General features: G+C 34.4%; 1 non-coding gene across 1 annotated transcript; it reads right to left on the bottom strand.

The window, feature by feature from the left end:
• Nucleotides 1–16,934: 16,934 nt before the first annotated feature.
• Nucleotides 16,935–17,041, bottom strand: LOC121204226 (small nucleolar RNA R71). The gene has a single exon (XR_005899155.1). It is a non-coding gene; the product is annotated as a small nucleolar RNA R71 (small nucleolar RNA).
• Between the last annotated feature and the right edge of the window lie 5,064 nt (nucleotides 17,042–22,105).

Raw genomic sequence — 22,105 nt, 5'->3', positions numbered from 1 at the left:
GGCATTTTTTTTGGCCTTAAAAGCGCTGCAAAAAACTCCGCTATAGATAACGTCGCTAAAGGTCATGAAATTTAAAAAAAAAATTATTATAAAATATTATAAAGGTCATGAAAAATTAAAATTCATTATCAAAATATTAAGAATAATATCCATGATATAAATATAAAAATTTTCTATTAAAATTCATTATCAAATTAAATTTTCTATGAAAAATTTAACTTTAAAACTAAATATAATAATTGATGAATTCAAATTTAGAATTTAAAATAATAAATTAATAACACAATTAAAATCCAAAAGCTAGAACTCAAGTTATTAATTATTAAAATAAAAATAAAAATATAGAATCAAAACTAAAATAAATAATAAAAATTAGATTAAATATAAAGATATAAATAAAATATAGCAAGTATTTTACTTACAACAAGTCCAAATACAGCATCTTGTTTGCAAACCTAAACAACACTGAAAATGCAAAGGTCTTTTATAAAAGACAAATTGCTAAGTTTTGAACTAGGAATTCTAATACCTCGGAGGACAATGCAAAGTTTAAAGCTTCATAAACTACACTCTCATCAGGACAAGATGCCAATGAACCTACAAACAGAGGGGAAAAATATTATAGATTTGAATAGTCTGAAAGTGTCTAAAGGATTTTTGTACACTACTCCAGTTTGTTAATGTAGAAGTCGTTGAAAAGGCTGTGCATAATATGCACCTACAACATACAAAATAATGTAACATGAAACCTAATTTCGTTAACTACAAAATTGCAGGAAAACAGATCTCTTTTCTAGCAACTAAACACTTGAATTTGTAACGATGAAACATCTCAATTTTCAGCAACTAAACACTTCAATTTGTAGTACTTAAAACACTTCAATTTACAACATTTAAGTACTTCAATTTACAGTATTTAAACATTTCAATTTGCAGCACTTTAACATCTCAATTAACAACATTTGTACAACTCAATTACAATGATAAAACATCTCAATTTCCAGCAACTAAACACTTCAATTTGCAGTGCTTCAACACTTCAATTTACAGTACTTAAACACTTCAATTTACAACATTTAAACACTTCAATTTACAGCATTCAAACACTTCAATTTGCAGCATTTAAACAACAGCAGCCATCAATTAAATAAAAGGAATTTTAAACATTTAATAGTCATTTCCATCATAATCGACAGCAAATTATCCACCATTTAATTAGCTTAGTTTTAGCATTAATTCGGTAATGAGCAACAATATACAACAACATTCAATCCACCATACAAAGATATTTCAAACATCAATTTACTCACTTCCGAACCTCATTAATAGCAGCAATTTAATTGATTTCTTTCATACAGTTCTTCCAACCCGAAACAGCAAGATTAAACCACCAAGGATTGATCTTACTTAAACCTGATAAACCATGTTATTAGGATGTTGAAATTTGAAAATCAAGATCATTGCTAGTGCTAATTAATAAAAACAACAAAACATCTAAACGTTGCAAGACAATAAGTCAGGAAAAATAGGGCATGCTTTCAATACTTAAAGGCTAGCTCAAAATGTTCCTAAGTTGCCAAAAGGACTACTAGAGCACTGAAATTTAGTAGGGACTTGAGACAGCTAGAGTTCCTTTCTTTCTACCTTTTTCATTTCATTTTGTCCTCCATATAAATTAATTAGAGCTATAATTTCTCTTGCAAAAAAAAAAATACCAGCTGCTATCATGAACATTTAAATACTTGTGCACATAACGAGATGAATTATTTGAAGGAACAATTAGTATAAAAAATTAAAGAGTTGTTTCAAGGAACAAAATAATAGATACAGAAACTTTGGAACAAATTATAACACAAAACTAACAACAGTTTTAAGCTCAAACTTATACATTTATTTAATTATATAATTAAAACAACAATCTTATATAAAAATAATAATATAATATTTAATAAATATTCATAAAAAATGAATAAAAAAATGTAATTACATATTAAATTAAATTAAATAAGCCGACACTTGGAAGTGTAGAACATAGAGATATAAATATAAATCTCAAGGATTTCAAACCTCAAAAATAGGCTCTAATTGGTTCATTGGAGTTCTTTTAATAGTTTCACGTTGTTGTTTTGCTCCATATGTCTACAAGACATATGATGGTAAAAACAAATAAGCACCTTGGTCATACTTGCCAAAGTATCACAAAGTTCATCAGGGAATAAACTGTACAAATATAGGACCTTGAGTACATACCCTGTCCAATTTTGTGGAGGCACTAACATCGGCATATAAGGAATAACCATGTGCTTATCCTACTTGCACAAGCAATATTAGTATATCCATATGCTTTCAAGTAGAAAATTTTATTCAAGGGGATTACTGTTTATGAATGGAATGCTTGTTAAGTGCCATATATTAAAGACTACTTACAGTTTTCTCAAGTCCTTTGCGAACTAGTGGATCATATTCAATAACACCATATCTTCTACTGCCTTTGCTGGTAAAGGATAAACACAAAAAAATAAGAATTCTATTGTGAGTTATAAGTTATGAGTTATGAGTTATGAGTTAAGGCACAAATAATGAAATATAAGCATTATTTAAAGGATAAATCATACCAAGTATGGAGAGAGACCTACCTTAGCAGATATTTCCAAAGTTTTTAGGTAAATTTCATTGCTGGGGCCCTACAAATACAAATCTACCAAGTTAAAAAAAGAGCATTCAAGCATTGAATCTATAGATCCATCAGTAAATTGCGCAGCCGTCAACGAAGAACATCCAACCCAGTTCCTTGTTACCGTCGGTATACTTCTCTACTTCCTGTGGATCATCTATCATAGAAACTATAGAAATATGCAATTATAAAAATATATCTATCATGTAACACCCCGAACCCGAGACCGTCACCGGAGTCGAACACGAGGTGTTAACAGACTTCAAACCACTTATTAAAATTTTTCCAGACAAGCTGTCAATCTGCGTACTAGTCGCTTTAAAAATCATATCTTGAGCTCTGGAACTCGAAATCCAGTTCCGTGAATTTTCCCTGAAACTAGACTCATACTCCCATCTACATATTTTTTTCTAGAATTTTTGGTCAGGCCAATTAGTACAGTTTATTAGTAAAAGTCTCCCATGTTACTGGGGTCGACTACACTGACCTTTGCGCATTACGACCTGGATATCTCCCTGTACAGAACTTCCATGCTGATGCCGTTTGTTTCTATAGAAACTAGACTCAGAGAGGAATCTATACATATATGGTATGACTCCTAATTATCACTGGTTAATTTATAATGAATTTCCAAAGTCGGAGCAGGGAATCCAGAAACCGTTCTGGCCCTGTCCCACGAGAACCTGATTATCTCTTAACATACTGTCCATATGATCTTTTCGTTACTTCTATATGAAAATAGACTCATCGAACTTCGATGACATAATTTATTCATCAATTAATTCCACTCCTACTATTTGTTTAGTGATTTTTCAATCTCATGTCACTGCTGCTGCCAGCATCTGTTACGAAAGCAACTATGCCCACTTCGTGATTACTCCTTGATCTAACTAATAATTCATCATGCATATCACAAATTATGATCATGACTAACCATGCCAAAGGCTAATCATTGTCAAACTTCCCCCTACTACACTATTGCCATATCATGAATTTTAACACCAAAATAAACAACCATGATGTATGGCATAAAAAGGTCGAATTATCAAGATTTGCGACCTAACGTTATGAATCCAAACCCAACCGAACATTTATGCCATTTTCGCATGGCTAAAAGATTACATACCAAAGTTCAAACACAACATAATAGCCTATACATGCCGAAATGTTCTCCTAAGCCAACTAAGAAGAAAGTACCAAAACTTGCTATCCGGTGTGATGACTTCGATGACGGCCCGACCACGCAAAAAGAGACGAGTCCAAGAAACCTAGAATAGGTGACAAGGAAACACCGAGTGAGTTTATAACTCAGTAAGTCATAAGCAATACACTACCATCCATTAATAACATTATCACAAGAGGAAACAAAATGGAACGAGGCTAGTTACTCCATCCATACCGAACCATACCATAGTTCCTCCGACCTATCGGTTCAATCTCATACCAAACCATGCATTCACATTCCATATACTCATCAATAGAATATTCGAGGCATTTTCATAAATCATTTCATTTTCGTTACAATCATACAACTAAACGGCCTTTCACCCATTCCACGATAAATCTTATGTACGTGACTTCAAGTATATTTGTCACATAGGTTCAACTTACCAAGCTCAACTCCAACTATAAACATAGCACCTATTAGCCATGAACTCAAGATACTTACCCGATCCGCTGTCCGTGATCGACTCAATAGCGTCGCACACTTAGTGTCCATAATGATTCAATAATATATATTAAGTCCGCATACTCAGTGCTATATAATCAACTCGCACACTTAGTGCTACATAATCAAACTCGCACACTTAGTGCTACATAGTCAACTCGCACACTTAGTGCTACATAGTCAAACTCGCACACTTAGTGCTACATAGTCAATTCGCACACTTAGTGCTGCACAATTTAAACCCGCACACGTAGCGCCAATCTCATGGTCATAAATGTTTATACCCGCACATTTAGTGCCGAGATCAACAACTCAATACATCTCACCTCTTTTCTTTTCATTCAACACTTTCATCATCACATACGTACATGCATATATATATATTTATTCATTCCATTCAGCATCATTACATAAACGTTATGACCATTTGAATTAATACCAACTGTATGCTTAATGACTTACTTTATGTTGGGTAAGACGGTTCCAACTCGGCTACTCGATGATCTTTTCTTTGCCTTTGCTTGATTCTCTCCCTTTGATGTCTTGATCTATAATAAACACATTTAGTGGTTTAATTTTCTTGCTGGATACTTATGTATAATTTAACGGTTTTCACTCCATTTCACAATTATCCTTGTTCAAAATATCAAAACCTTAACCATATTCGATTAATGCTTCAAGGCCGAATGCATTATCGCTATTATGGTAACCTAGTCTTGAGTATTTTTTATTCTAATATACAACATCATGAATCAACTCAACCTTATAAGCCAATATTACTCCTTCAATCGGTTATCAAGAGTTAACAAAAATAGTATCACAAACATATACACCTATATGGCCGAATATACCAAATTAAATTTGACCTTACGTATGTGATTACCTATAGTTAATATACATCAAATTTCATACATTTAACCCTTAATTTCCACCACATAACAAGCATAAATCGGGTTTATGGATATACCATGGCCGATTCAATCTAATCACTTCCAAAATCATCAACCATTTTCAATGCATATAACATATATAATCATGAATAAGTTTCATATAATCTCTTAACACATTAACTTCTTCCATCTATAACCTTTTGTTTCTTTATCCATCAAAACTTAAAGGAAATAATCAAATTCCTTCTTTAATAGCCATAGCCGAATGGTCCATCCATCCATCAAAGTTTAAAAAAAAATTTAGCATGGTCTAAGTAAGAACCATGATAATTAACCTAAAACAAGCTAAAATTTCACAATTTTAACACAATATACTAACCTTATTAAACATTCAAATGGCCGAAAGTTCTTTGCCCCTATTCCTTCCTTCAATTCGGCCAAGAAGACAAGAATGAAGCCCCTTTTTTTTTCATCACATTTTCATTCTTTTCTTTTATTTATTAAATCCCATAACCCAATATCAATTTCAACAAATATTTTGCCCATCATCAACCCACCTTGGCCAGCCACTATAAGGAAAATTGGGCAATTTGACATGCATGTCCACCTTTGTTTGACATGCACTAATAAGCCCCTTTAAAATTAGCCTATCATTTTTCACCATGTCTCATGTTGATCCCTATTTAATAATTCCTCATGCAATTGGCAAAATTAAGGCATGAAACTTCCACATATGCATGCACACACATAATAAACATAGAATATAACAATTAATTATCTTCATAACTCGGTTTTGTGGTTCCGAAACCACTTCCCGACTAGGGTAAATTTTGGGCTGTCACATATCATCTAGATATCCATCCTCAAACTCTCCTTTTATTCATTGATTATCACAACACATTACATACACTCAAAACATTTTCATACCCAGATCAAGGAAAACCATAAACAGATCTAAAAACATTCAATCTATAAACACAACCAATTAGATCAAACCAAAATCTCAATACAGCAACAATTTTTTTTCTCAATCCCATATTATATAAGCTAACAAACATTACTCTTAACACCAAAAATAGATCCAATCAGCAGGTTATTAGTAAATAATGAACACAATTAACAGTAAAAATAATGAAGAAAAATACCTGCACTTCTTAACAAAAATAGCAAGGCCACTAATTCCAAACCCATCGCAGCAAACGAGAACAAGTTCCTTAAACCCTAAAAATGTTCTCCAACACATTCTCCAGAACCTGGTCCAGGTACGTCGATTGGAACTCCGGGTGACCCGAGCCAGATCCCGTGGCATTATAGTTTCACGCCTTATTGGAAACGAACTCAAGATCTGACGGCAGAGATTGCTGCATCTTGTCGTCCTCAGACATTTGCTCCGTCCTATTGTCTCACACGACAAACAATGAAAGGAAGACAAATGAAAGCCCAGAATTAAAAGAAACCCTTACAGATCGAGAGAAAAGGAGTAGTTATGGTGGGTGAATTCAGTGCAGTAAAATGAAAAGGAAAATGAAGTGTGATTGGTGTAGGTGTATTGACTTGGTGTTGTTGGAAATGGGAAATTTGGGGGCAAATTTTCAGAGTAAAAAGGAAAAAGAAATAAGTACAAACTTTTATTTGGGGATTTAGGGCGTGCGACTAAATTTTCCATGAGAAGACGAGGGAGTAATGAGCAGGTAACCAAAAATTATTGGTCTTTTGCGGCGTTTTCACTAAAAACACCACTATAGCTCAACCTTTTGCGGCGTTTTTACCAAGAACGCCACTATTGCTTAATTTTAATTTTTTTTCATTTTTAACATATTTTTTCCTATTTTTTTTTGTTTAAAAATTTTTGTGCTGAGTTTATCATTTTTTGGAATTTTTTTAAAATTTTGAATATTGAACTTTTTAACTGAAATATAGACTAAAATATTAATTTTTAAATTTTTAAATTTTTAAATTTTTAAATTTTTAAATTTTTAAATTTTAAATTTTAAATTTTTTATTTTTTGAGTTTATTTTTTATTTCGGTTTAATGTGTAATTGTAGACGTGAAATTCTAATTGTGGTTTAAATGTATAGTTGAAACTTTAATTTTGATTTAATCATATGCATTTTAAAAAATAAATACATCAATATATTTTTATATTGAATAAATATAAATATTTATGTATGCATGCAATATATAAATATAAAATGATGTTATATCAATAATTGTGTTAACAATTTACAAGAACTAGATCAAATTAAAGTTCATGCATGTATACAATTGCTCACTAAACATTGTTTTAGGGCTTGGGGTTTAAGGGTTGGGGTTTAGGGGTTTAGGGGTTGGAGTTTTAAGGGTTTATGATTTGAGATTTAGAGTTTAGGGTGTTGGGATTAAGGTTTATTGTTTAGAGTTTTAAGAGTTTATGATTTGATATTTAGGGTCTGGTGTTTAAAGAGTTATTGATTAGTGTTTATAGTTTTAGGGGTTTATGATTAGAGATTTAGGGTCTGGGGTTTAAAGGGTTGTTGATTTAAGGGGTTAGGAGTTAGGGTTTAAAGAAAGCCATAACATTGATTTTAACAGCTTCGTAACTTAATTAAATGAAAACTTCTAATTAAATAGTTTAGTTATCAAAGTGTAACTTTTCATAATTTAAGTAACTAAAATAAAATTAACTTTCCCATAGCTAAGTGAATGGTATAGTTAATTTATATTGTTTATAAAGTCAGTTTTAGATATGATCAAAATAAAATCAAATTCAAAATAAAAATAAGATCTTATTTAATTTGTTATAATTTGGTCCTATCGAAAATAGATAATTACCTATCCATATCAATCTGTTACTTTTTTTATTTATTTTTCAATAAATAATATGTTATAATTTTAAAATATTAAAATTAATATTATCTCTTTTATAATTATATAAGAGATTATTTAATATATAAATTAAAAAACAATAATTAATCTAAACCTTAAACCCTTAACTATAGTCTCCAAACCCTAAATCATAAAACATAAACCATGAACCTTAAACCCCAAACCTTAAATCCATAATTCATAAACCTTAAAATAGTTTAGATCTATAGCGGCGCTTTTTAAAAAGCGCCGCTAAAACTCAAGCTACTGCGGCGTTTTGCGCAAAGCGCCGCTAATGCCACTGAAGCTTAACGTTGTTTTGCTTAATCTTTTAAAAAAGCGCCGCTAATGGTCAACCTAAAAAAAAGCTGCCAATGTTCGATCTATAGCAGCATTTTTAAAAGAAATTCGCTAATACTCGATCTATTCGATTTTTAGTGGCTTTTTCTATTCAAACGCCGCTAAAAACCTATTTTGCAGTAGTGACATTTGACTAGATCACTTTGACATATAAAAAAAAACCCAAGTCTCATATACATGCCATATTCAAAATGTTGAGACTAACTATACCCAAAAGATCCAAATTGATAGTGTGAACGAGCCTCCGATGTCCTTTGATCCCCGAGCTAGCTTGGCGATACTACAAGGAAATGGAAGAGAGAGGGAGTAAGCATAAAGCTTAGTAAGCTTGCATGAAATTAATAAGAAATAAGAATATGCCTTTTTATGCACAACATAACATAACTTAAATCATCTCATTCAATTTACATAAAGTTCAAGGTAATTCAAGGTCAAAATTTATTCATTCTCATCTTACTGAAGTCTTATCATTTCATAATCTAAATAACTACGAGCTTGGTGTGCATTGCTGTACCCTTTCAACATGCTCATACCTCATCATTTCCTTGAAAAATCCTTGGACTGCCCATTGAACCATTTGAAATACTAAAGGATACTCGGGAAGCCTTATTCACATAGTAAGATGCCAACGCCATATCCCAGATATGGTCTTACTTGGGATCACAACTCGATGCCAATGCCATGTCCTAGGCATGGTCTTACATGGGATTTCATATCAACACCACATCTCAGATATGGTCTTACATGATAACACATACCGATGCCGATGCCATATCCTAGATATGGTCTTATACGGGATCTCATCAACCCAAACGTCGTGATATTTGTACCTTAAGTATTCCTAAGGTTCTACTGGCTTTCATCACCTCAATTCTTTATCGGACAATATGAATAATGCTCACAAAGACAAATATAAAATTCATGCAACATTAAATACTAAATACATAATAGGATGCTATACCAATTACACACAAACTTACCTCGGTACAAAATATGGACAACTAATTTGATTTAGTCCAAGATCTTGCTCTTTCCCCAGTTTAAGCCCGGACTCCATTTTTCTTGATCTATAATAGCAATTTTCACTTGTTTAATTAACACATTATTTAAAACAGCCCATAAATCATATTTTGGCAAAAATTACAATTTTACCCCTAAACTTTTGCATAATTACAATTTAGTCCCTAGGCTCGTAAAGTGAAATGCGGCCAATTTCTTTGTTACTCAAGCGTAACCGATTCATATTCCTCTTATAACATCCTATATTTTAATCAAATCACATTTTTAACACCTATTTTTACATGTTTTACAAACAAGTCCTTTTAGGTGTTTTCACGAAAAATCGCTTAGAAAAAGATGTTCATTTATCACCAAACTTCCATATTCCTCCATTAATCATCAAAATACATGTATGAAACACATGGATAAATTTTTGAACATAAATTCTAGCTCAAAATAATGGTAGAAATGGCTATATTATGCTTCAAGGATCTCAAAAACATCAAAAACATCAAAACTATCACCCAAAATGACTTACATGTAGAGGGTTTATTGTGCTGAAAATTTCAAGCTTCCATGGGGTTATTCTCTTTAGAATTTTGATGGAAAAATATGTAGAAGAAGATGACCATTTGATTTTTATTTTATTAGTTTTTGTTTTTGTCATCCAATACCAACCCATACTCATTTTTTTTGACTTTTTGACTTTTCATTTATTACACTAAATCTACATCCATACACATATATAATGGCCTAATTACTCATTCAGGACTTCATATTTTAAGTTCTATAGCTATTTAACACTTTTAGCTAATGGAACACAACTTTCGCATTTTACACGATTTGGTCCTTTATCACAAATTAAGCATTCAAACGGTAAACTCTCTTAACAAAAATTTTATACAATCATATTATCATGCCATAGACCTCAAAATAATATTAACATAATTTTTATGACCTCAAATTTATGGTCCCGAAACCACTGTTCCGACTAGGCCCAAAATCAGGATGTTACACTATAACTATTTCACCATTTGGACATGATCTTTAATGAAATGATGTCTAATTTCAATGTGTTTAGTCCTAGAATGTTGGATGGGATTTTTAGTGAGACAAATAGCTCTAGTATTGTCACACTTGATAGGAACGAAATCTACATCAATTCCATAGTCCTTAAGTTGTTGTTTCATTCATAAAATTTGAGCCCAACAACTACCAGTAGAAATATATTCTACTTCAATGGTGGACAATACAACACTATTTATGTTTCTTTGAAAACCATGAAATTAGCATGTTGCCTAGAAACTGAAAAGTAACGAAAGTGCTTTTCCTATCTAATTTGGAGCCTCCAAAATCCACATTCGAGTAAGCATGCGAGCTAAAGGATGAGTCTCTAGAGTACCAAAGACCTAAATCCTAAGTATCTCTAAGGTATCTAAAGATTCTCTTAAGGGCTTGTAAATGTGATTCCTTTGAACAAGATTGATATCTAGCGCACAAGCATACACTAAACATAGTGCCAGTTCTACTTGTGGTAAGATAAAGCAAAGAACCAATCATTGACCTATATAATTTTAAATCAACACGTTTACCTTCCTCATCTTTGTCAAGTTTTGAAAAAGAACTCATTAGAGTAGCTTGTGGTTTGAGAGTGTCCATCCCAAACTTTTTGAGCATGTCCCTTGTGTACTTAGCTTGATTGCTAAAGATACCATCCTTTCTTTGCTTGATTTGGAGACCCAAGAAAAAAATTAGTTCTCCCATCATGCTCATCTCAAACTCACGTTGCTTTACCTTAGAAAACTCTTGACAAAGAATATCATTACTAGAACCAAAAATAATATCATCAACATAGATTTAGACTACTAATAAATATTTTTCTTTTCTTTTAATAAAAAGTGTTGTGCAAACCTTCCCTTTACAAAAATATTTTTCAATAACAAAATTTGATAATATTTCAACCAAGCTCTAGGAGCTTGTTTCAAAATAATATAATGCTTTTGAAAGTTTGAAAATATGGTTTGGAAATTTTGGGTCTTCAAAATCAGGTGGTTATTCAACATACACTTATAAAACCATTTGGAAAAGCACTTTTTACATCTATTTGATATAATTTAAAATTATTGAAGCACGCAAAAGCTAAGAGCATTCTAAGGGCTTCCATCCTAACTATAGGAGCATATATTTCATCATAATCTATTCCTTCATCTTGAGTGTAACCTTGAGCAATAAGTCTAGCCTTGTTCCTCACTATGTTACCATTCTCATCCAGTTTGTTCCTAAAAATCCATTTAGTACCCATCGTAGAGTTATCACTAGGTCTATCAACTAGGGTCTATACTTCACTTCTCTTAAATTGATTTCACTCTTCTTGCTTGACCAATATCCAATATTCATCATTTAATGCTTCTTTGATATTTTTAGGCTCAATGCATGAGATAAATGCAACATACATACAAGTATTTTTAAGAGAAGATCTAGTAATTACCCCTTGGGATGGATCTCCCAAAATCATACCATTCTTCACATAGTTGAATTCTCTTTGATGAGTGACTTTCCTTTCCTCAATTGAAAGTTATTCTAGAGCACCTTATATTTATTCTTGAAGTTTTCCATTTGATGATTTATCCTCTTTACTGAAAAATTTTGCATCATCATCATCAACACAAAAATCCTTTCTAGAAGGAGGATTAGAGTCATAAAAAATAACATGTAACAGCCCATTTTTAGTTAAATCGGAATAATGGTTTCGGGTCCACAAATTTGATGTCAAAATTGTAACAGCCCTTGTCTCAGAAAAAGAAAGATGCGATCTGGGTTGTTGTTGACAAATTGATGAAATGAACTTATTTTATTCTAGTAAGTACGAATTACTCACTTGATAAATTGGCGGAGTTGTATATCTCAAGGATTGTTCAATTTCAAATAGTGCCACTAACTATTATTTCGGATAGAGATCCGAGATTTACTTTGCAATTCTAGAAGAAATTACAAGAAGCTTTAGGTATAAAGTTGCATTTTAGCACTGCATTTCACCTGCAAACGAATGGTCAATCTAAGCGAGTTATTCAGATACTTGAGGATATGTTGCGATGTTGTATTCTTGAGTTTGAAGGTAGCTGCGAGAAATATCTACCACTAATTGAATTTGCTTACAATAATAGCTTCCAATCGAGTATTAAGATGGCACCGTACGAAGCTCTATACGGTCATAAATTTCGAACACCATTGTACTGTGAGAAGCTACGTGAGAACCCGAAGATGCTATGAGTAAACAATATCCCAACCTATTCACTGGTAAGATTTTCGGGGACGAAAATCCTTAAGGGAGAGAGTTGTAATGGCTCATTTTTTAGTCAGATCAGAATAGTGGTTTTGAGACCATAAATCCAAGGTCAAAATATTATTTTAATATTATTTTTGGTGTTTACAGCATGTTATTTGATATGTGTGAAAATTTCGTGAGCTAAATTTATCGTTTAATTGTTCAATTTGAGAAAAATGACTAAATCACGTAAAATGTAAAATGCATGTTCTATTAGCTAAAGGTTTCTAATAGCTATAGAACCTTAAAGTAAAGATCCTTATGTTGAAATTAGACTATCCCTAGTGTAAGTGGACTTTTATGGACATATTACCATGAATTTTTAAAGGTTTGAATTAAGGTTAATGTTGTAAATTGTAAATAAAGTATATTAAATTAAAGAAAGCAAAAGAAAAACCTTTGTCTTCATCTTTCTCAACCGAATTTAGAAGAGACGAAAGCCATTAAAGTAGCTTTTAGGGTTCGGTCACTTGGTAGCTCAATTGGTAAGTGATTTTGACTCAATTTTTGATGATTTCTATGTTTTTGTAATTGTTGCAGCCCAATCTAACTAGCCCATGCCTTTAATTTCAAACCTGTTAAAGATTTTGAAAGTTGCCATTGTTGAATCTATGAGTTCTTTGATGTTTAATGTTGAAATATGAAAGCTTGATGATAGTTTTACATGTTTTGTAAAGTGATTTTTGACAAAAATGTCAAAAAGGGATTAAATTGTGAAATATGCAAATTGAGGGGTTGAAATGTGAAATAAATGAAAGTTATGGGCTGCTAGGGACTTATATGTAACTTGGCTAAGCTAGAGTTTAAAGAAATTATGTGAATTTTGTGTATTTATGAAATAGAGACTAAATTGATTAAATGTGAAAGTTTAGGGGTAATATGCAAATATGCCCAAATGTGTATTTTTGGACTAAATTAAAAGAATATGTAATTGAATAAGTCAATTTTGAATTCATATAGATCAGGAAAGAAAGAATTCAGATTTAGATCGGGGGAAAAGCAAGATTATCGAGTAGTCGACCCGATACATCAATTTCGTATACGAGGTAAGTTCGTATAATTGAACTTAAATGCGTACCTATCTATTTGATCGATGAAATTGAGATGGTAATTATTCTATCGAATAAATGTTGAGATATTAAATGAAAAGTACGAATTGATTAAGGCAAGTTGCCGAATAAGACTATAGCTGGGCTATGGCAATCAAATAATAAGACCATAACCGGGTTATGGTATGTGAATGAAAGACCACGACAAGGCCTTGGTAATATGTGAGTAAGACCATAGTTGAACTATGACATAGGAATATCGATGAATTTGTATCGTAAGTACTTATAAACTAGAGAGGTTTGACAAGAGTATTGATGATAAATATGAATGTATCGGTATAGGCATGTTCGAAAAACTATTCAAGTTTTGAGTTAGACGAAGTTGACAACTTATGAGTGATGATATGAATAAATTTGTTGATGCTTTAAATGTTAATGATATTATCTATTTTGAATTGCTAATGAATGTTGTGATTATTTCATGTTCACATACGAACTTACTAAGCTTTATAGCATACTTTATTTAATTTTTGATGTTTTATAGTTCAGAGAAGCTAGCTTGGAGCCAGGAATTGTTAGAGACTTCATCGCATTATCGGTCATCTATTTGGTACTTTTGAAGCTATGTATATATGGTATATGACATGTATAGGCTTGACTCATTTTGTTATGTTTGATGGATATGTATTTTTTTCCATTTGATTTGGTATAAGATGATGAACTTGATGATTCTTATGAATATACAATTAGTACTACTTTTAATGTTGGTAATGGACCTATAATGAATGAATGGGTTTGAAGTGGTTATCTGTGTTTGGATTGGTTTTGCCAAATGATTTATACATGTGAATTATACTTAGTAAAGCAAGTTAATTTGCTTGGTTTTTGAATAGGTAATTGGTATGGAATTGAGTATGATTATGCATTTGTTGGTGAACTTTGGTTGCATATTTGTGAGTTAAAATGATCCCATTTAAGTTTACTTAGGTATGTGTAAAAAGGGTAGCAAATTGGCTTTACAAAAGGCCTATTTTTGTCCATACAGGCAGAGGCACGGGAGTGTGTCTCAGCCGTGTGTGACACACAGTTAGGTTGCATGGATGATAAACCGTAATTTATACATATTTTTACCCCATGCTTAATGCATTCTATGGATGATTTTCCATTAGAATTGGTGAATTCGATGCTCCTAATGCTTTAATTTCATGTTTTATACTTAGGAGAGCATAGGAGAGCAAAAGGAACGAGAAACGAGCCAAAAACGGAGAAAATGGGCCAAAGTACAAAATTAACACGACCTGGACCTCCTCACACGGGCAGATCACATAGCCGTGTCAATTTGACAGGCTCGAGCACAGCCTGAAGTAATCGTACACGGGCATGTCCTTGTCGAGCCCAAGTTGAGTCCAGTTCGGAAAAGGCTGATTTCGAGGGCTTTTAGGCATTCCAAAGCTTATAAAGACACCCTAGAGGAGGAAGAATAGGGGGACACAGAATAGGGAGTAAGGAATTACTCTAAGGAAGCCGATTAATCCATCTCAGAAGCCAGATTCACCATCAAGACTGAAGATCTCTCCTTGATTCCCCCTTCAGGAGTTTTGGGTTTTCTTTATTATTGTGAGATGTTTTCTTATTTAGTTATTAACTAAAACCCCTAAATACCTAAGGGGAATGAAACCTAAGATGAATCTTGTTATTATTTTCTGAATTGTATGATAAATATTTAACTTGTTCTTAATTATGTGTTCTTAATTCTTGTTTTGATATCCCAGGATACTGATTCAATATAAGCTCTTATTCAGAGGAGGAATAGACCCTGTCTAAGAGTACATTTGTCATAATTAATTGGAGTTGATTGCACGCCTAGACATAGGGTGACAAGATTTTACCAGATTAGGGTGAAACCTAATAAGGGGATCCATAGATTGAGTTAATGCAACCCTAGAGTGTTAATTAGAGAAAAGTCTCAATTATTCAATCTAGGGATTAGACATTATTGTCTTGAATAGGGATAATAACATAACTTAGGGATCTCTACGGAATAAGTTAAATGAATAAATCGTCTGATTCAGAGCCAGAATAACAAGTACAGTCTAGGTGGATTTTTCCTTAGGTATTGCCTTCATTCAATCGATTTTCCCAAAAGCAATTCCCCAATTCTATTCTCTGTGAGTTCTTAGTTTAGATAATTAGTTAATTAAAACAAAACCTCTTTATTCTTAGGCTAGATAATAAAAAGACAGTAATTACTAGTACTTTTAGTTCTGTTGGGTTCGACAATCCGGTCTTGCTAAAACTATACTACTATTCGATAGGTACACTTGCCTACATCGTGATAATAGTTAGTTTCAAGAACGAGTTATAACAAATATTTAAAACCTATCACGAAATCATGCGATCAAGTTTTTGGCGCCGTTGCTGGGGAACTAAGATATTAGGAACGCACAATTTTTATTACTGTAGCCATTTATGTTCCTTGCAATTTAATTTTTTTATTATTATTACTTATTAATTTATCTTTTTCCTTGTCTTGGCAGGTTTTTATAGTTTATGACTAAAAGAAACCCGTCAGGACCATTACTTTTTGACGAAGAAATCAATTGTACAGTTCGCAGAAATCAAAGAGAAATAAGGCAAAGCTTACGATACATAGAGAACGAGCAAGAAGACGATACTCAACCCGCAACTGAAGAGATGGCTAAAAACCAAGGCAATCAGCTACCTCCTACAATTGTGGTTAATCAAAATCCTGCTCCACATACTGTGTCTGATTATGCTAAACCTTCTTTAACAGGAACTGAATCAAGCATAGTTAGACCTGCTGTAGCTGCAAATACTTTTGAATCAAAACCTAACACTATTCAAATGATACAACAATTTGTTCAGTTTGATGGTTTGTAGGATAAGGATCCGAATGCTAATTTAGCCAACTTCTTGGAACTATGCGATTCATTTAAAATTAATGGTGTTTCTGATGATGCCATTCATCTTCGATTATTCCCTTTTTCATTGAGGAACAAAGCTAAACAGTGGTTGAACTAGTTACCATGAGGGTCAATTACTACTTGGGAACAAATGACCAAAAAAGCTTTACTAAAATATTTTCCACCGGCTAAAACGGCTAAATTACGTAATGATATCTCTTCTTTTGTGCAGATGGATTTAGAAACACTCTACGATGCATAGGAGAGATACAAGGATCTTTTGAGAAGGTGCCCTCACCATGGGTTACCGCTTTGGCTTCAAGTTCAAACATTCCACAATGGTCTGAATCCTTTGACTCGGCAAATGGTTGACGCAGCTGCTAGCGGAACCATCAATAATAAAACACCTAAAGATGCTTATGAGTTTATAGAGGAGATGTCACTGAATAATTATCAGTGGCAAGTTATGAGGACAAAGCCAACGAAAATAGCCGGTGTTTATAACGTCGATTCAGTCACCATGCTCTCTAATCAGGTAGAACTCTTAAATAAAAAGATTGATGGTTTTCTTAGTTCTTCACAGGTTCTCCCAGTGATGCAGTGCAAAGCAAGTGGTGGTGGAACAAGCCATTCGGAATACCAACCTTATGACCATAACATGGATAACGAGCAATTAAATTACATGGCTAATAATCCTCGACCTCAAAACAATCCATTTAGTAACACTTACAATGTAGGTTGGAGGAACCACCCCAATTTCTCATGGGGAGGCCAAGGAAATCAAAGACCACAATATCCTTCGGGTTTTCAGCAACCTCCCTACCAATAGGAAAAGAAGCTGAACCTAGAAGAGATGCTCTCAAAGTTTATATCGATGTCAGAAACCCGTTTTTAGAACACCAAGACAGCACTTAAAAATCAACAAGCATCGATCCAAGGGCCCGAAACTCATATACGCTAGCTTTCCAAACTAATCTTCGAATGTCCACAAGGTAGTTTGCCAAGTAATACTGAACCCAACCCAAGGGAACAACTCAACACGACTAATGTTCAAGATGAAGAAGGATTTGTGGAGCCTGAACCAGAACCAAGGCAAGAAACTGTGGTAAGCAAAGGTCAAGGTGATGTAGATCAAAATACAAACAAATTGATGAATGCCGAATGTAAACCTCGTGTGCCATACCCCAACGCGACAAGGAAAGACCGCTCAGATGAACAATTTGGTAAATTCCTTAAACACTTAAAAAAACTACATATTAACTTACCGTTTATTGAAGCCCTATCATAGATGCTAAACGCAATGAAATTTTTAAAAGAGCTTTTAGAAAATAAGCGAAAGTTGGACGAGGCGTCGCATGTGGAGCTAAACGCAGTGTGCTCAGTTATTCTAAAAAATAAGCTACCGAACAAACTAAAAGATCTAGGGAGTTTTATGATTCCTTGCTTAATTGGTAGTTTAGATGTTAATAATGCATTACCTGATTTAAGGGCTAGTATCAACATCATGCCTTATAAAATGTTTAAACAATTAGGTCTCGGGAAACCCAAATAGACTAGGATGAGCATTCAATTAGCAGATAAAACTATAAGATTTCCTAGGGGTATTACTGAAGATGTGCTAGTAAAAATCGATAAATTTATATTTCCCGTTGACTTCATTGTTTTAGACATAGAGGAGGATAGCAACACTCCTTTAATTCTAGGAAGGCCCTTTTTAGCAACTGCTAAAACAATTATTGATGTCGGCACAGGTGAGCTCACGCTTCGCGTAGGAGACGAAACAATCACCCTTCAAGCTCACAATTCTGGCAACACATCAAAAATTGAAGGTGATCACCTAAACCATTCTATTAAAACTAACCACATGGTACAACCCATTTTGCAGGAGATAAGTCTGAAGGAAGAACATGAGCCATTCTCAAACAATAGTAGAGGATCTATTCATGAAGAACGAAGGTTGCAAAGAGACAAGCTAGATGAATGGCGAACACATAAACCGAGAACACACGATAAACTGAAACTACACCAGAACGAGCTCGATACCTCTCCAAATCAACTTAAGGTTGGAGATAAAGTCTTATTAGATGCCGTAGATCCTCACATTGTCACTACCACACCGAATGAAGAAATCCCTCTTACGGTACTTAGCATTTTCTCATTCGGTATAGTCGAGGTGAGTCATCCTAAGTTCGGCACTTTTAAGGTAAACAACACCCACTTAAAACCTTATTTTGATAAGATTAATAGGAGAAATGAAAAGAATATACTCCTCAAACCACCATGATCATTCAACGGAGAGGTAGGTCAAGCTTAGACTATAAATAAGCGTTTCTCAGGAGGTAACCCGAGTACTAACTGTATTAACTTCTTTAAAAATTTAGTCTTCAACATCTAACTTACTAACGGAGCTCTTGAGTACAGGTTTTCCATAGAGACACGGCCAAGAAAACAGGCATGCTCATGGCTGTGTGAAAACAGGGAAAAGATATCCCCAAACACGTGCTACAATAAAACATCACGGCCGTGCGACATGGCCGTGGTCGAGCCTGCCAAAACAACACAGCGTGTAGAAGACCCGTGGTTGAAACTGAAAAACTAGCACGGGCGAGCGACACGCCTGTTTCTAACACCCGTGGTCAAACCTCTCAAATTAACACGAGTGTGGGGCTTGCATACAAGGGTGTGGGAGAAGCGAACGAAGCTAGACACGGTCGTCCGACACGGCCGTGTGAACCCACACGCCCAAGGTACACGGGCGTGGGATGAATTGCAGACGAACCCAAATAAGAAAAACACGAAACACACGGGCAAAAATTAGGGAACACGGGAGTGTGCCATGGCCGTGTGGCCCAAAATCTATAAATACCCTGCACTATTCACTTTCTTTCCCATTCAAAAACCCTAACCCTAGTCGCTGCAAGTTCATACGGCTCTCTACCACGCTCGTGTGCCGCTTTCCACTTCATTTTTGATGCCCAATTTATCTCCTTCTAACGTTTGTTTACTTTTCCCCTTTAATTGCACTCAATTTTTCATTTTAGTTATCACAGTACTATGCATTTTTCATGATTATTTTCATCTTTCTATCACTTATATTTTACTCATAGCACAAGTTATTTTATTTTCATGTTCAAATTCTTACTCTTTATGTGATTCCTCTACTTTATTTAATTAGTTAGGAGTAAATATTCATGATTAGAACAATATACAGACTCATGCCTTTAGTGTTAACACTTTTCATCCGTCACACATGTTGCATTCCATGTAATTCGTTGCTATTTTTATGCCATACAATTGATTGCCTTGATTAACTTGATAGTTTTAGTAGTTACTGAAATTATGATTGTTACTTCCAAATTATTTTCATTTTACTTTGATACTTCCTCAAGATGAATTAATGGTTTTGATTGTCGGTACCATGTCGTCTTCATGAGGAAAGAAAACCACCGTACCTGCTTCCAAGAAACGGAAGGGAGTGTCATCTTCCGCGAGTCCAACCACAGAAATTCGTCACCCTCTCTTGCAGTTCCCCCGGGGGCCCCAGGAAGAACTTTTCCAAATCCTTCGGGCCTGACCTTTAATTAGAGGCTGCTGCATCGACTGGGCCGCCGTAGAACAAGTTTAATTGGCTGATGCAATTTAGGCCCTTTTAACCACCGACCCTTGGGAGCTTTTCTTTGGAATCATCGAGCTGACGTATCTCGAGCTCACGATGGAATTATGCTCCACATTTCATCTTCAGACCGTGATGATGAACTACGATGATCCTGGCATGGTGCAATTTCGCCTAGGCAGATTAGTCCGCCAGCTCAGCGTCCCAGAATTCGGTACGGCACTGGGTTTATATACAGAGGAGTTCAAGGAGCAGAATGATTTAGATACTTTCACTCACCACATACATTTCTCTCCCTCGAAGTGCTGGCACACTTTGGCCCCTGGCGCAGCCTCCTACAATCGTAGTCACTCCAAGGCATCAGTTCTTCCACCATCCCTGAGGTACCTACACGCTATTTTGGCTCACACGATTGTAGGGAGGCGAGAGAGCACAGGCGTTGTCAACACTCACGATGCCTACTTCTTGTGGTGTATGTCGCACAGGCATGTCATCGACCTTGCCTATTTCATTGCCCTCGCGATTCAGCACCAGACGGAGCGGCATAGGAAGGGGGTCATCTCCATCGGCCCCTATGTTACTCGGTTGGCTCGACACTTCGGGCTCCTCAACACCGCGGCCCAAGAATCATCCCTCACCCTCATCGGCCAAATGCCTCCACAAGGCATGTCGAGCATGCTTAGCATGAGGATGATCGAGAGGCACCAAGGAACCTACCCTCCCCAGTATCGTCTCGCCCAATCTATCGAGGAGGTGGCCTATGAGGACATTCCTAATGATGTCCCTCTACAGCACGAGGACCCACCGACTCAGACACCACCACCCTCTCGTCTAGTTCATGTGGCGACTTTATACACAGACATCTCTGAGTGCCTGACTCGATTCAAGCAGCAGTGTTTTCAACGATTTGACAACATTGATGCTACTCTACAGCAGATTTGTCAGCACTTCCACATATCATCGCCAGTCCCACCTCGCGAACCATCCAGCAATGAAGATGTTTAAAAACATTTATTTATAATTTATGTTTTTTTTAATTTTTATTAAAACTACTTTTGATTTTTGTTTGATTTTAGAATTTTATTTTTAATTATTAATTTTAATTATTTCTTTATGAGTAATTATTCTTCCTAATATCCTCTAAAAAGTTCCTGATTTTATCACAGCTATATAGAGCTCTTAAGCTCATCATCACATAGGAACTAAAACTCCACCGGGAAAGGTTCTCCATGACTGTCATGTCCTGCTCGACCATGAGCATAGCTACTAGTAGATATAATATTCTTTTGGTGCTGGACTTATGGACTAATGAATCTCTACGACCGCCAGAGTATCCACCTCCACTCTCGAACCAATTCCTCTCCAAAACTCCAATTTAAGGAATTCATCACACAAGAAGTTTCACTTCTCTCCCTCTCTTATTCTTATACTCTAATATCTATCTTTGTACATTGAGGGCAATGTACGTCTTAAGTGTGGGGGGATATTTATTTCATTATCAGAAAAATCCCTGAATGATTGCCTTGCTCTCTTGAAAAGCTTTCATATCATATTTAGGATAAATTTTAATTGATTTATGATTTTGATTGATATATCTTGGATTAAAACATAAGCAATTATGCGTTGATTCCTTAAACTTTAAGACATTAGAGAATCAAGCATGATGAGTTAATTTTTAAGAATTTAAAATCTTAGGTTGTTTCCCCAAAGTTTAGGTATTACTTTGAGTTGGAATTCACAAGTTTTTAAACTTCAAA

Source organism: Gossypium hirsutum, chromosome A07 (genome assembly GCF_007990345.1).
Source record: "Gossypium hirsutum isolate 1008001.06 chromosome A07, Gossypium_hirsutum_v2.1, whole genome shotgun sequence".
Taxonomy (NCBI): Eukaryota; Viridiplantae; Streptophyta; class Magnoliopsida; order Malvales; family Malvaceae; genus Gossypium; species Gossypium hirsutum.
This window is presented reverse-complemented; position numbering and strand designations above follow the sequence as displayed.